We start from the raw sequence: 14,934 nt of genomic DNA, 5'->3' as shown, positions 1-14,934 counted from the left end.
AAATAAGGCTAAACCTTAATTGCTCCAATCGCTGTTAGACAGTGATTACTTATGGGATCCAACTTCGTTAATTAGTATCGAAGGTTAAATTTGGTTCAGCAGTACGAATGGGTTCGTATTGGAGCTTCTTAGTCCAGTCAAAATAATTAGTCCAAAATTGATCCAAATCAGGCATGATGCTTCTACTGTAAGAAGTAGGATCATAGGAAGAAGAATTATCTTACTTCCCTTGATTATAATAGGCTGAACAAGAGAAAGGAGCAAGAGTTGCTCATCAAGGATGTTATATGATAACACCTTAAAGTTTTTCTATATAATTCTACTACCTAGGTATTAGATACCTATGGTCTTATGCAATTTATTGCTAGCACTACAAGTAAGTGGAATATTTGAAAATAGTGAGAGATTCTTGAATGTTAGGGATGAAAGTCTTATTTCAATCCTAACTTTAGAAATTGTAGAACTTATTTTCAAATATTGTTATTTAGAGTAATTGTTACCATTGTCCATTGTTTATCATGAATGTAATCTTTGTTGGCCTTTTGACCAAAGATGATCATCATTCATTAATAAAGGAAGATTATTGTGATATTATTATGAATAATATTACAATAATACATGGACAATAAGGAAATGATATTTAACATTTACACAATCTATTAAGTGCAACGTACACACCCAAGTTAGATAATGTCATGGATGTCTATCTTTGGCTTAGTCACCTTGACAAGAACAGGATAAATAGATTAGCTTGAGAGGAAAATCTCACATCAATAATTGTGAATCATTGATAGCCTGTGAGTCTTGTTTTCTTAGAAAGATGACAAAGTCACCTTTTAATGAAAAAGGTGAAGGAGCTGATAAAGTTCTAAGTCTCATACATAGTGATGCATGTGGACCTATAAACTTAAGTGCTAGAGGAAGATATTAATATTTCATTACAGTTGACCTATCTGGGCATGGGTGCATCTGATCTGAATTATTTAAAATGTTCAAATGATTCAATAATGAAAGATTGAAACAAACTAGATAAGGTGTTAGAACTCTTCGATCAGATCGAGGAGGCGAATACTTATCCAGTGAGTTTGTGAGATATCTAGGAGAGAATTGGATTCTCTCTCAGTGGATTCTTTTTTGCAACAAAGTGTATCTAAAAGGAGAAGTTGAACTTTGTTAGACATGGTTCAATCCACAATAGGGTTCACTTCTCTGCCTGTTTCAGGATTGTGCTCTTGATGATTACCTGTTTTACTCTGAAAATATACTGAGTAAGTCTGTTGTGCAGATTCCATATGAGATATGAATCGGGCATAAACCTAGACTCTCTCACATTTGGGTTTGGAGTTGATCGGCCTATGTCAAAGGTTTGCATATAGATAAACTTGGTTCTTGATCCAATAGTTGTTTAAGGGTTACTAATTCTATCATGCTGAAGAACATGAGATGCTCATCAGCAGTAGGGTATTCCTCTTGAAAAGGAGTTCCTTAGAGAAGGAACTGATGCCTATCAAGTTGAACTTGAAAGTTTGACTGGTAGAAAATGAACCGACATAATCTAGTGGACCTATAGAATCGAATTTGATTAGATCAAACTCAGAGCCCATTAAAGTAACACCTTTAAGGAGATGTGGTAGAGTAATGCGTTAGCTGGACTGACACTTCAGTGTCTAGATCTGGGACGGCAATCCTATTGAGCTCAATGAGATTAACAAGGATCCGATCACCTATAGGGATGCAGTGCAGTGGTCTAACTCTGAGAAGTGGCTTGGAGCCATTACATCCAAATTGAAGTCCATGAAAATTAATAGTGTATAGACACTAGATGATTCACCTGAAGGGATAAAACCCACTAGGTGTGAATGGATTTTTCAAAAGGGTCAGAGTAGAGCAGATGGGAAGGTGGAGACCTATAAAGCCCATTTTTGCTATTATCTCAGAGTTGGAACATACATTTTGAACATATGTCTTTGTTATGAACAAAGAGAAACCTTGTATTTATAAGTGGGCAAAATATTCTGTAGTGTTATTCCTAATGTTGTCTGTGGATGAAATTCTCTTAATCGAGAATGGCATTCCAGCATTGCAAAGAATAAAAGTTTGGGTGTCATCTAATTTCTCTATGTTCAAGATCAGATATGGTATACTCACTAATGATAGCGAGTAGATACCAGTCTGATCTAAGTAAGAACTACTGGAAGATTGTATAGTCAATCCTTAAGTATTTGAAAAATACAAAAGTCCAGTGACTCAAATATGAAAATACTGACTTTAAACATGCGGATGTTTCGATTTCAGTCAGATCAAGATGACAACAAGAAAGTGTTGGATCATACCCTAATTGTAGGAGCAATTTGCTAGAAAAGTTTCAAGCAGGATACTTTAGTCTACTCAGTTAGTGATGTAGAGTATATTATAGCATATGATGCTGCCATGTAAGCTATGTAGATGCTGAGCTTCATTAGCAGGTTGGGAGTGGCACCCTCCACTGATGGTCCAGTTCTATCGTAGCACTGGAGCTATAAATCTGACTAAAGAACTGAAGGACCAGCATACTCTGTATTGCTATAACTTTTAATTTTAGATCAGGATGACATTGATCTTTGAAAGATCAATGAAAAAGAAGAACTTGACCGACCCATTTGCTAAGGCCTCGAAACTAAGAAGTTCTACAAACTCAAGTGGAAGATAGGATATTTGATATTATTCTGATTGGCTTTAGTACAAGTGAAAATTGTTGGAAAATGTGTCCTAAAGCCAATCATCTAAGTAGTAGATGATTGAAATTAGTATATGAATTATCTAATAATAATAGTTATTTGGCAGGTTCATCATAAAAGTTCTATCTTTCTTAAATGAACTCTTAAATTATGATGAAGTCCTTAGAACCATAATCAATCGATAAAGGAGGATTTATCGGATGGTTCTTAAATTATTTACGATCAAATGATAAGTTATTAACAAGGACGATAACTTATCAAGTGTTGGTCGCTGTATGCCATATGCGTTGGTTGTCTTCGTAACCAAATGGTGTGGAGACACTGGTATGGCATCCAGGTGAGATGTAGGAGTACATCTGCATTGAACGTGACCAATGTAACACTCTACTATTAAGAGTAGCTAGCTAAGGCCAATGGGTATAAGTATCCCTCTGACCTGAGATCACCACGGTGACTTGCAAGCAACTCATTGTGCTTTGGTGCTGGACTGCCTGTATTTTTAATATAGGTTCGAAAGATTTTTGGGTACAGTCAAGTACTTGTGAAGTCAGTGTGTGAGTCAAGATGAGATTGATCACTCCTGATTAACTTTAGGAAGAGAATGTCTCGCTGTGTTTCAATTTAGCAAAATCTAGGCCTGGGTAATCCTCGTGAGGAGTCACGAGATTTGCAAAATTTTGAGACACAATAGAGATGACTTATATGAGTGTTGACAGTATACTCAAAGTCATCTTGAGTATTATTGATCAAAAGGATAAATTATATGGTAACCATGGGTCAGGATTCTTAGAATGTTGCTTGACATACATTCGACCTATCTGGACGTCGAAAACCATTGCTAGATGGTTACTTTGACTGGTACAGAAATTGGTTCTTATGCTATTGACTTAGGTTCGAACCTATAAGATCACACACATAAGAGGTTGTAACCTAATTAGATGGTTAATCGATGATTGAGAATCGTTCTAAGGTTAAACGATCAATGTGATTGATGTTTGACCTAATGCAAGTATTGCAGGAGGATCGATTAGTAATTGGATTGCTAATTGGCTCAATCTGATTGAGCAATTGGACTGAGATCAAGTTTAATTAAATTTGATTCAATTAAAATTAATTTGGATTTAATTGGATTAAGTCTAATTGGTTTATTGGATAAGCCAGTTGCAAGGGAGAACAAATCCCTGTTTGACTAGCACTTGCATGCCCCTAATTCCTAATTAAGTTAGGATTTAAATTAGAATTAAATATGGTTTAATATGATTTAATTAGACTCCTAGTTGGATGAGGATCACCATTAATTAAGTTGTAATTAATTTAGATTGGGTTCAAAGTATTTGGCCTAATCTACATAAGAATCCTAGTTAGACTAGGATTCCATATCATCTCTTGCGCCACCTAAGAAATCTCAAGCCCACGCCCACTAATTAATTTTTAAATATTTTTTTATAATATTTATATTCAATAAATATTATCACACATCACTTATTCTAGAGATTTGAATTAGATTTGATTTGGTTCAATGTGGAAAGTGATTTGGTTAATTATGGAAAGTGGTTTAGGCTTATTCTTTTTTTGAAAGAGTCCCTCTTCACAAGGACTCTTCCCTCCTCTCATGCGCCAACTTCCTTTATCTTTATCCCTTATTTTTGTCACCCCTTTTATGGTTATTTTCATGCTCTCCATGAAATAGATAAGGCAAGGGGTGTCTAAGAGTTGGATGCCCCATGGACTCCTTGTTGATTAGGTCTTTTGACCTAATCTGCCATATAAAAAGTTGCCACCCCATATGCTATCAAATAAGAGTCAAAAAATTTGTGGTTTTAAGATAGAAATAGCAAAGGAGAAAGAAGATGGAATGGGTGGTTTGAGGCATCAAATTCCTTGGAGAAGAGTCTTCTATCAAGGGATCAAAAGTTGATGTCTCGTGGAAACAAAAGGTAAGAGAGAAGATATTTTTCTCTTATTATTTTTCTTTTCAATTTATTTTCTCTTTATTTTATATTTTTATGTGATAAAAATCTGAGATAGAGAGAGGGATGGCATGGTGGATCCATGCTCTAATGAGTTGGAGCATGGTGATCTAATTTTGGACATGATCTGATCATGTTCTGATGAGAGAAGAAGAAGAAAAGAAGGTCTTCTCTTAAGGTTTCTTTTAGAACCTTTCTTCTCTATAAATCATGAGATTTTTCTATGAGAAAAATCAGACATCATAAGATCTGAGAGTTAGAGAAATATCTAGAGAAGAAGGTCTTCTCATGTCCTAGCATAGAGATGTTCTCAGGACATCAATCGTTGATGTATTGAAAGAGAAGATCTGTCTTCTCTTAGGACCTTCTTTATATTACATATTATTTCTGATTTTAGAGAGATCAAAAGGTTTGACTTCTCCCTTGTTCCTCCTCATATTATTCATCTCTTGAAATGTCCAAGAGATCCGAAGAATTTTTTTCAGATTAACCATCCGGAGGGATCTGCAAGAAGCTAGCACTTCGAGTGGATCTTCGTTCGATGAATCTTCGATTTTGTTGCAGTCTCGTGTGGATCACCTGTAGTGGTTGGACGTGTATGCGGCTCCAAAGATAACAAAAAAAATCAATCATGGAGTTCTCAACCCGCATGAAGGTAAGAGATCTGATCTCTTCTCTTATCTAGATGTGATCTAGGTTTTAGATCTAAAACTATTTTAGATCTAGGGTATTGATTTGATCAATATCAAAGCTTTTATTTTCTGATTTATAAATATAATATGACATGTTATAGGTCCTAATTGTAGGGTTTAGTAATTTGATTACATGTATTTGTATATTAAATTATTTAATTTATATATTTTGCTGTGTTATATTTTAAAATTATTTTAAAATTCATGCATGAAACCCTGCATCTTTTTTAAAATATGAGATTGACCCCTTCGAATTAGTAGGAGTTAATGTATCAATGTATTTTAATTTAGCAAAATTTGAGCTCGAATAATCCATGTGATGAATTTGAAAGATTGGAATATAATATGAATGACTTATCTTGGATTGACAGTTAAATCTTAGGTTGTCCTTGAGCATTAAGGTCAAAGAGATGAATTATACGATAACCATACGTTAGTAGGTTTTTGAATGTTGCTTCTCCATCATTCGACCTATCTGGATGTCGGTTCCCATTGCTAGATGGTTTCATTGATTTATTCAAAAATTTATTTCTGTACTATCAGCTTAGATTCAAATCTATGGGATCATACTCAAAAAAATTTCTGACTGATCATATGGCTGATCAACGATTGAGAATCATTCAAAAGATTAATCATCAATTTGATTGATGATTAACCTTATGCAAAAGTTATAATAAATTTATTCATCAAGTATTAATAAATTAATAAAAGATTAATTAGTAATTAGATTACTAATTAGTTCAATTTGATTAAGTAAAGAGAATTAAATAAAATCTAATTAAATTAAATTCAATTAGGTTATAAGATGACCTAATCTTAAAAGAGAATTATCCCTAATTTGATCAGAACTTTGGTTTAATCAATTTTTAATTTGATTAAAATTTGATTAAAAATTTATGAACCTAATTAGATTGGATTTTATCTATTTTATTTTAGCTAAATTAGATGTGATTTGGTTTGGATTCAAATAAGGAAATTTAGAGTCCATATTGCATTGGACTCTTCTCCCTTGCGCCACCAATTTTCAATGCCCACTTTTCTTCATGCACAAATAGTTTTTGCATGAGATTTTTTTATGCCAAAGAGATCCTTACCTTCTCTATCTCATATCTAAATTTGGCTAGGATCTGGATTTAAATGGTATGTTCAAATGTGATTTGAATTGGATACCATATAGATAATGTTGGACATTATCTACAAAACCTTGCTGCCAACTTATTTTTTTTTTCTTATGTGTGCAATATTTTGAGGAGGTTTTCACCACGAAAAATTAGTTAGAGAACTGATTTACCATGAAAAAATATGGAAAGGGGCATCCCATATTTTTTGGGGCGTGTATTGGCATGGAATTGTGAAGGGAATCGACATCTTATAAGAGTCCATGATCTCTAGGACTCTTCGTCCTACTCCTTACATGCCTAATAAAAAGGGGTTTTATTTTTTGTTTTGTGCATGTAAGAGGCCAGAGAAAAGGGCTTTCATGATGAGAAGTCCTTGGGCATGGGTTCATGGTGTGAAAAGAGAAGGAGAGTCCTTTCTCTTTGGGTGTGTGCAAAAACCTAGTTTCTAGGATTTTGGTCTTATAGGTTTGGGAAGAGTGAAAAAAATAAGACACAAATTATTTTCTTCTCCATCTTTTTTCTACCTCTTCATCTCCTCCAGAAGTCCATTTTCAACTTCTGAAAAGATTTCATAGATTTAAAAAAAGGATCTAGATCAGTCAAGGGGAAGATCTTCGCGTGAGCTATCACTCCCGAGAAGACCGATCCGATTGAAGCTTCGAGTGAACTTTTCATAGAGACTAGATGTATGTGCAGCTGTGAGCAACCAGCAAAGATCTTCACCATATCTCTCAGCAGTAGCAATCATCAACCCGTGCTTAGGTATCAAGTTCTGAACTCAGATAGGTATAGATTTGATCTACCGCATACATCCATGCATACAAATTTTATCATGTGATTATTTTAGATTTTATATGTAACATATCATATCATAGATCTTAGAGTATGTTGATTTGATAATTAGATCATATGCATGTTAGATTAATATGATTAATCTATTTATCTTCCACTGTATTTTATTTTAAAAATTTTTGAAATATATACATGAAATCACCTACGTTTTCAACAGTGGTATCAGAGCCTAGATTCATTATGACATGCTATATGTGCATATTAAATCTGAATTTTTATTTTATTTAGATCTAATATGTGATATCTTAGATCTAAATTTGATTAATGATTGATCACATAAACTGATATAAGGTTATCCTGCTGTAGGGTTTACCCCTTATAGTGAACAGGTTGTCCTAGTTTGTGCTGATCTTTGATAAAATCTGATTTTATGTATTGCATGTGATATTTATGATCTGATTTAGATATGATCTAAGGTTGTGATTAGATCTGATATAATTTAAATTAGATTTAAATTCATACATATATGATATGTGATTAGATTAGATGATCCAATTAGCAAGTACTTGGATTGAGTTGATCATCAGACCATCCGATCATAGGAGCAAGAAGAATTTGAAGGCCCTCTCTTTTCATTCGATGGAGTGCTCTTATAATATGTAGGGGTGCCATGTGATTAGATCCTATAAAGAAGAATGTGAAAGGAAGAACTTATTTTTCTGCAAAATCCTAGATCTTGAAATCCTAAGTTTGTTGTATGTGATACAAAGTTGTATGAAAAATAAAAATATCTAATCTATGTGATTAAAATTATTTTAATCATAAAAAAATAAAATATTGAATCATAAAAGGTTTAGATATGATCTACAAAGTGTTTATGATTGATTTTATTTTAGTGTTATGCAAGATTTTTCAGATCTGAAACATGCTTGCATAATTTCTGAGTCGATCCAATTTTGAACTGAGTTGACCTAGTCTCTTTGTGTAGTCGACTCAAAGTTGATTGAGTCAACTTAATTTCAGAATAAAAAAATTTTACATAAAATTTATTGTAAATTATTTACAAAATAAAAAATTGAAATTGTTTCAAACCAAAACCTAAATCCATATTGATGCTAAAACTTAATTAAGAATTAAGTGTAGAATCAATTAGATCTAGAATTATGATTTAAAATCTAATGACATTGCATAAAAATGGGGGCATGGGTTAGCTCAGATCAATCCTCTTAATTGGATTAGACCTAAGGTTAGAATCAAAGAGTTAATGGACTATGCAGAGAAATTGATTAAATCTAACTAAATATTGAATTAGATTAAATCAGAATTTCTCTAGAACCAATACATAGTTGTAGATGGTCAAGTCTATGTCTTTGATTAGATCAAATGGACCTTAATTGTGGCTTAGTGGTGGAACCCGAATCATTAGGTTGATCAAAGCGAAACTAATTAACCAATTGGTGTCTCAGGTATGTTTGATATTTCGATTGATGGTTTTTAATTGGGAGTGGCTTACTTGGCTATTTCGATGGTGTCTAAGGTAAGCTTAGCAGACCCTTCCATTGATCTCACTTATCTGGCCAATTTGATGAATTATGTCTTGATTAGATCACTAAGTGATTTGAGTTGATCCATGTCATTAAGGTTAATTAGTGTGACTGATCTAGATGCCAGTTCAACCAGTATGATCCTAATCCAATTCAATGACTTGGTAAAATCAATGAGAGGATTATGATTTACTGGTTGATTTCTTCTTTTCTCAATTCATAAATTAAATCTTCTAAATTATTAGATCCTTAAAAATGAGCGGTTATGGAGATAACTAGATCATGGCCTCCCATTAAATTGGGTGATAATGGGTCCATTAGTATGATGATCATTGGAGCTCCAAAGGCCTGATGCTCATCTATTATTGAAATTATCATTCATAATATGATGACTCAGTCAAGTCTCTCTAGTGAGTGGTCAGGTTAGCCAGTCAAAGTTGGGTCTGATCATTTGGTAGTTGGATTTTTGAATACGATCATATTAGTGGTTGGACCTAATCAGGGCTTGTAGAGAAGATCAAAGTCCACTGAAAAATTATCTGGGGCTAAATCAATTACTAAAAATTATTTACTAAAATAATTGATTAAGAACCTACCCATAGATGTCACGGATGAGCCAACCAAAGTCGGGCACATGTGCAGTCTGTATGAATTCTAGTAACCGTTAAGGAATTAGGGTAATTCCTCAGATTAGAGGTAGAGGCTATCAATTTGACTAAAATAGTGGGAGAACCTTTAGACTAAAGTTCAAATTTTTAGGTTTAATCAATTCATAAACATAGAGGTCTTGTGTTTTTCTTTCAGTTATGGCTAAATGTCTGTTGCTCTGTTCACTATTTGATAATGACTTATTTATAGGATCTAACTTCGATAGTTGGTATCAAAAGTTGCAAATAGTTTTAGAGCATGAAGGGATCCTAAATATGATTATGGATCCAGCACCTAAAGTTTTCATTCCAACACACATGATGCAATCAAAGACACTTATTAGAAGTAGCTGAATGATCATATCATCGTGTGATATTTTTTGAGAGCAGCAAAAAATATGAATTTAGTTGTAAATTCGATGATGCTTAATAGGAGGAAATCTTTCAAATGCTGAAAGGATTCTTATCCACCTTTGAAGATATATCTTCAGTGGGAAAATAATTTTTTGAGAAATGAAAAAGAAAAGAAGGTGCAAAAGAGTCGTGCTTGGGCTGAGGAGTCCGAACTGATAAAAGAGTCTCGGGTTAACCTAGTCTGACAGAGTCTCTTGACCTGAACAGGCAAAGGAAGAGAAATCAGTAAAAAATTATTGGACAAGGTACTTATATGATAATACCTTGTGATTTCTCTATTTGTAACACTACTACTTGGGTATTGGATATCGAAAGTTTATGCAAATTATTGCAATGACTTTAGGTTAGTAAAAAGATTGAAAATAGCAAGAGGTTCCTGAACATTGGAGTTGGAAGTTATGTTCCAATCCTGATTTTAAAAATCGTGGAGCCTATTTTTAATTTTAACAATGTCGTTTTAGTGATTGTCACTATTGTCTAATAATTTTTATGATATCATTATAAATGATGTCAAAATCTTGTGGACAACTGAGAAATAACTTTTATACAGCCTGTTAGTGTATTGTACATACCAAATAAATCCTTTAGTGTAGATAATATCACTGATATCTATCTTTGATATTATAGGCTCGGTCATATAAATAAGAATAGGATCAACAGAAGATAATTTATGAAGTCAATGATTATGAATCCTTGTCAACCTGTCAATCCTATCTCCTTAGCTAGATGATCAAGCCACTTTTTGCTAGAAAAGGTGAACGAGCTAATGATATTCTGAGTCTGATATATATTGATGTATTGGATCTAGAAACATATTTATCATAAATTTAAATTATTTAAAATATTTAAATAATTTTATAATAAGGTAGAAAAATAAATTGAGAAGAGCATTGAAACTCTTCGATCAGACCAAAGAGGAGAATATCCTTCCAGTGAGTTTTTGACATATCTAGAAGAGAATAAGATTTTCTCTTATTAGAATTGACTTTGTTGGACATAGTTCGATCTATGATGGGGTTTACAAGTCTGCCAGTCTCCTTTTAGGACTATGCTCTTAAGACTACTTATCATGTTCTCAATTGGATTCCAAATTAATTAGTCGCAAAGACACCACATGAGATATGGACTAGGTGTAAGTCGATACTCACTTACCTTAGGGTTTGGGAGTGTTTGTTTTATATCAAGCATTTGCAAACTGATTAGCTTGGATCTTAGTCTTATATGTATTATTTTGTAGGATACTCCAAAGAATCTAGGGGATATAACTTCTACCATGCTAAAGAACAAAAGTTATTCAGCATTTTTTTTTAGAAAAAGAGTACCTTAGTGAATGTATCTATGCCTTTAATATGAAACTTATGAAGTTCGACTGGTAGAAGAATCGACACAAATTTAGTGAACCCATAAAATCAGATTTGATTAGATCAAATCCGAAACCTGTTGTAGAGGCACCATTAAGGAGATCCAATAAAGTATCGCATCCATCGGATAGATACTTTAATTTTTAGTTTCGAAATGTGATCTTGTTGAGCTCGATGAGAACAACAAGGATCTAATCAGCTACATGGATGTCATGCAGAGATCCGATTCTGATTAATAGCTTGGAGCTATAAAGTTTGAAATGGAGTTCATGAAGGTCAATGATATATGGATACTCGTTGATCCACTCGAAGGGGTAAAACCCATAGGATGTAAGTGGATCTTCAATAAGATCAGAGGGTACAGATGAGAAGGTGAAGATCTACAAAGTTCATCCGGTTGCCTAAAGATATTGTCAACATTATGGTATTGACCATAATGAGATAATTTTCTCTTGTAGCAATGCTACATATTTCGAAGTTGAAACATACATTTTGATAAATGATCAAAATATATGGTTTTGTTGAGAACGAAGAAGAATTCTACAAATATAAATGGGTTAATAGTTCTGTGAGTATATTATTTATTTTATATGTGAATAAAATTTTTTTAATCAAAAATAATATTTATTACATTATAGGGAATAAAAGTTTCACTGTTATCATAGTTCTCCATAAAGGACTTCAAAAAAGCATCTCTCATCCTAGAGATGAAGATCTATAGAGATAGATCTAAGAGGTTGCTTAAGTTTTCCCAATCCAACATACATAGAGTATTTCTGAGTAAAATTTATTCTATCATATATACCATGTATGAGATAGGATATGGTATACTCACTAGGATAGTGAGTGGATCCCCACAAGATCCGGATGAAAATCACTAGAAGGTTATCCTTAAGTATTTGAGAAATACTAAGGATCAGTGACTCGATTATGAAAAATCTGACTTAAAACTTGTAAAGTACCATTTTAATTTTTAGTTAGACATAATAATAGCAAGAACGTATCAGAATACATCTTTATAGTGGAGTAATTTGCTGAAAAAGTTCCAAGCAGAGCAATATAGCCAATTCAATTTGTGAGGCAGAATGCATTGCAGCATTCGATGCTTGCAAAGAAGCTATGTGATTGTGTAGGTTTACTGACAAACTAGGAGCGATACTTTCTGATGATGGTCCTACTGTATTGTATAGCACTGGAGCCATAGCTCATGCTAAGGAGCCAAAATCCTATTAGCTTACCAAGCATTTTGCATCACTACTATCTTATTCAGAAAATCTATTAAGGTAACATCAATCTTTAAAAAATCGATGGAAAGGAGAACCTGACCAACCCATTTACTAAAGCGTCGATATCTAAGAGTTCTTAGATGATAAATAGAAGATGGGTATATGATACTATACTGATTGGCTTTAGTCTAAGCGAGAGTTATTGAAAAATATATCCTAAAGTCAATTGTTTAATGATTGTGCTAATTGTAAATATAAATGAATTGATCAATAATAAAAGTTATTTGGCTTTTTTTTATCACAAGGTTACATCTTCTAATGAACTCCTGTATTGTGATGAAGTCCTTAGGATTACTTTGATCGACAAAGAAGGATTTATCGTGTAATTCTTAAACTAGTTTGCAACTAAATGATATGCTATTATTAGGATGATAGCGATATCAAGTGTAGGTCATTGTGTGCCATATGTATTGGTTGTCCTTGTAACCAAATAGTGTGGAGATACTGGTATGGCATGCAAGTGAGATGTAGGAGTACATCATCACTGAATGTGACCAACTACGGAGCACTTTGCTATCAAGGGTAGCTCGTGAAGAGTATGAGTATAAGTGTCCCTCCAATCTGAAATCATCATGGTGACTTGCAAGCAACTCACTGTACTTTGAGGTGTCGGACTATCTGAGTTTATAATTTAGTGATAAAAAAATTTTGGGTGTAGTCAAGTACATGTCAAGTCGGTGCATGAGTCAAGATGGGATTGGTCCCTCTGAATTAGTAGGAGTTAATATATCAATATATTTTAATTTAACAAAACCTGAGCTTAGGTAATCCATGTGATGGATTTGAAAGATTAAAATATAATATGGATGACTTATCTAGGATTGATAGTTAAATCCTAGGTCATCCTTGAGCATTAGGATCAAAGAGATGAATTATACAGTAACCATACGCCAGTAGGTTCTTGAATGTTGCTTCACCATCATTCGACCTATCCGGATGTCGGGTCCTATTGCTAGATAGTTACATCGATTGGCTCAAAAATTTATTTCTATGCTACTAGCTTAGGTTCAAACCAATGGGGTCATATTCAAAAGAAGTTTCTGATTGATCATATGGCTGATCAATAATTGAGAATTATTTAAGAGCTTAATCATTAATTCGATTGATGATTAATCTTATGCAAAAGTTTCAATAAATTTGTTCACCAAGTGTTAGTGAATTAATAAAAGATTAATTAGTAATTAGATTATTGATTAGCTTAATTTGATTGATCAAATAAGATTTATAAAATCTAATTGAATTGGATTCAATTAGGTTTGATCCGATTAGGTTATGAGATGATCTAATCGCTAAGGGAGAATTGTCCCTGATTTGATCAGGATTTTAATTCAATCAATTTTTAATTTGATTAAAATTTGATTAAAAATTTATGAATCTAATTAGATTGGATTTCATCTATTTTATTTGGGCTAAACTAGATGTGATTTGGTTTGGATTCAAATAAAAAAATTAGGAGTCCATATTGCATTGGACTCTTCTCCCTTGCGCCACCAATTTTCAATGCCCACTTTTCTTCACACACAAATAGTTTCTACATGAGATTTTTTTATGCCAAAGATCTCTTTCTCTTTTCTATCTCACATCCAAATTTAGCTAAGATCTAATTTTAAATGGTATGTTCAAATATGATTTGAATTGGATACCATATAGATAATGTTTGACATTATCTACAAAACCTTGCCATCAACTTATTTTTTTTTCCTTATGTGTATGATATTTTGAGGAGGTTTTCACCATAGGAAATCATTTGGAGAACTAGTTTATAGCAAAAAAATATGGGAAGGGGCGTCCCATATTTTTTGGGGTGCGTATTGGCATGGAATTATGAAGGGAAGCGACATCTTGTAAGAGTCTATAATCTCTAGGACTCTTCACCCTACTACTTACATGCCTAATAAAAAGGGGTTTTATTTTTTATTTTGTGCATGTAAGAGGCCAGAGAAAAGGGTTTTCATGGTGAGGAGTCCTTAGGCATGAGTTCATGGCGTGAAAAGAGAAAGAGAGTCCTTTCTTTTTGGGTGTGTGCAAAAATCTAGTTTTTAGGGTTTTGGTCCTATGGGTTTGGGAAGAGAGCAAAAATAAGAAGAAAATTATTTTCTTCTCTATCTTTTTTTCACCTCTTTATCTCCTCCAGAAGTCCATCTTCAACTTTTGAAAAGATTTTAGAGATTTGAAAAAAGGATCTATATTAGCCAAGGAGAAGGTCTTCATGCGAGCTAGCACTCCTGAGAAGATTGATCAGATTAGGACTTCAAGTGGACTTTTCGTAGAGGTCGGACAGATGTGTGTCTGTGAGAAATCAACAAGCATCATCTTCACCATATCTGTCAGTAATGGTGATCATTGATCTGTGCTTAGGTATCGAGTTCTGAACTCAGATAGGTGTAGAT

The sequence above is a fragment of the Elaeis guineensis genome, chromosome 3 (assembly GCF_000442705.2).
Source record: "Elaeis guineensis isolate ETL-2024a chromosome 3, EG11, whole genome shotgun sequence".
NCBI classification, from domain to species: Eukaryota; Viridiplantae; Streptophyta; class Magnoliopsida; order Arecales; family Arecaceae; genus Elaeis; species Elaeis guineensis.
This window is presented reverse-complemented; position numbering follows the sequence as displayed.